Source organism: Myotis brandtii, unplaced genomic scaffold (assembly GCF_000412655.1).
Source record: "Myotis brandtii unplaced genomic scaffold, ASM41265v1 scaffold650, whole genome shotgun sequence".
NCBI classification, from domain to species: domain Eukaryota; kingdom Metazoa; phylum Chordata; class Mammalia; order Chiroptera; family Vespertilionidae; genus Myotis; species Myotis brandtii.
In genome coordinates this window covers 164,970-167,593 of record NW_005370517.1, presented here as the reverse complement: position 1 = coordinate 167,593, position 2,624 = coordinate 164,970, and the positions used below count along the sequence as shown (strand labels likewise).

The window sequence follows — 2,624 nt, the reverse complement described above, 5'->3', positions numbered from 1 at the left end:
GGTGTGCAGGAGGCAGCTGATCGATGTTTCTCTCTCATCGATGTTTCTGACTCTCTATCCCTCTCCCTTCCTCGCTGTAAAAAATCAATAAAATATATTTAAAAAAAAAACACAAAAAAACAAGGTTTGGAGTTACCTCTATCAGCCACTGATGCTGGTGGCCTTTTCTATACAAATCGCTGGAAAATTTTGTTTTAAAAAACCACAAAAGTCCATGTAACATCTGTGAACTCCCCACAACACATCAAAGGACTCAGTTTGTTGGCATGAATTATAAAAGAAATATCTTTGGCCGCAACCTACTCAAGAAAAGAAACAAAAATCAGTATACCTAAGCAGTATTTTCCACCACAGACTCCAAGACCCTCAATTGTCATGGAAAAAAAATTGCTGCCAAATCCACTGTGGACTCATACATTGTTGTTATGACCTCAGTTCATAGGACATCAAGGAGGCAAGGCTGTTGAACCTGTTCTCAAGATCAAAACAACACCTCTCCCAGCGAACACCTTTGATTCCATATACAGATAAATCTATTTCTCACGGCCAGAATTGGTCCCTAAGGCTGAAAGGAATAAAAGGGCAACTGCTTCATCAAATGTAGAGGCAGCAACACAGGTCTGAATCAAATACTAAAAACAAAGACACCACCATGACAACATAATAATTTTCCACTAATCAATACAAAACTAATGGAGATCTATGTACAGCCTGATGAGGAATCCATTTAAAATATTTACTTTTAAAAACAACCATGGGCTACAAGAAAACACAAATAGAACCAACATAATAAAGAAACCAACACAGAAGCAAAAGGAGAATATCAGATAGACAGAAATCATAAAAAAAAAAAAAAAAAAAGAATGAAACAAATGCTGGAGTTGACAAATTACAATGAGTGAAATGAAAAAATGGAATGAAGAGTATCAAAATCAGACATGAAAGAATACGTGATGTCAAAGACATGTCATTTAAAATAAATCCAGGGGGAGAGAAAAAAAGAAAAATAAATGTAAAGAATACAGCAATGTAAATTAAGTAACACCTTTAAGAGAGCCAATACTGCATTATGGGAATCCTAGGAAATACTGGGGGACGGGAAGAGACAGAGAGAAAGAACAGGGAGGGAAAAAGAAAAAGGTGCAGAAAGTTTATTTTAAAAAACAAGCTGAAGATAGACTCCCCAAATAAGAGATGTGAATAATCAAGTGCATGCACTCTCACAGGTCCCTGTATAGATCCAATGCAAACTGGACTTCACCAAGACACAGCATAATCAAAGTATCAGAAAACCAAAGGCAAAGAGAATTGTGAAAGCACAAGGGAAACTCCTTGCATACCGGAAAACGACCGAATAAGGGTTTTAAGTAGACTTGACCCAATAAATCTTGCCGTCCAGGAGAAAATAAAATGATATATTCAAAATACTTCATAAAAAAACATTAATACATTAGCCAGAAAACCTGTTCTTTAGAAAGAAGAAGAAATACTTACTCAGACAAACAAAACCTAAGGAAGTTCATCGCCACTCAACCTGACTTATTACAAATGCGAAAAGAAGTTCTTCAAGATGAAATGAAAGAATAGTAAATAGAAACACGAATACAGAGGAAACTGTTAATCTCACTGGTACAGCTGAGAATGCCATCAAACACACAATAGTGTAACAGTCCATTGGTGGAATATACATTATGTTATCTGAAGACAAACAAGATATTGAAAGATATGGTAAAAGATATATGAAGGTGTACAAAGAGTGAACTCTCAAGAGATGATGCCAAGGAAAAAATACAAAGAAAGCAGGTCCCAAATCCAAAAAGCTGAATGATCCAGACAAAGACACCTCACTCACTAATACTGACAATTTGCTGAGAAATTGGAAAACTGGCGACGGTGGAAAATTCAATGAGGAAAGTGAAGAGCAAGAAGGAAGAAAGGAGAAAGGTAACAAAGATCCTGATCATGAGGAAGATGATACCGGAGAAGAGGAATATGATGAAGAAGAGCAAGAAGAGGAAAATGACTACATTCATTCATACTTTGACACTGGAGATGATTTTGTGCAGACAGTGATGATAACATGGATGAAGTAACTATTGGCTATGAAATTTCCCCCAAAACATTCTATGATATAGCTTCTGAACAGTGGACAGACTTGTTGCCTTATTTTTGATAAGTATTTTTGTTCCTGTTTTGTCAGACAATATTTGTTACCAAAAAATTCAAAACCATTTTGAGTTTATATACCAATATTTGTCTCTGACAATCTGACATTCCTTCTTAGGACCTCTATATCCTTCCTTAAATATACAAGTGAACATTTTATTTTTAGCATTATTTGGATTAGAATGTGCCTAATGAGTTTTTTTCATCTTTTAATGTCTTCATACTTGAAAAAATTATTCTTGTTTAACTGCTTGCTGATCTTTTATAAAAGTATTACTTGTCATCATTATGGATTTCTGTAACCTGAAAGTTGATTTAATACTGCACATGCAACACTTTAAAAACAAAGAAACTTGCCCTGACCGGTTTGGCTCAGTGGATAGAGTGTCGGCCTGCGGACTGAAAGGTCCCAGGTTCGATTCCGGCCAAGGGCATGTACCTTGGTTGCGGGCACATGC

At 36.0% G+C, this 2,624-nt stretch overlaps 1 protein-coding gene across 3 annotated transcripts in view; it reads right to left on the bottom strand.

Moving 5' to 3' along the window:
- The window catches only part of LOC106723804 (zinc finger protein 883-like), a 139,348-nt gene that overhangs the window by 93,796 nt on the left and 42,928 nt on the right, over positions 1 to 2,624 (bottom strand). The window contains exon 2 of one of the 3 annotated variants that reach the window (XM_014528768.1): positions 137 to 299. The exons of the other annotated variants lie outside the window; for them this stretch is intronic. The gene's annotated coding sequence lies outside the window, so the exon portion shown is untranslated. The remainder of the gene's footprint in view (positions 1 to 136; positions 300 to 2,624) is intronic. 3 annotated transcript variants of the gene reach the window in all.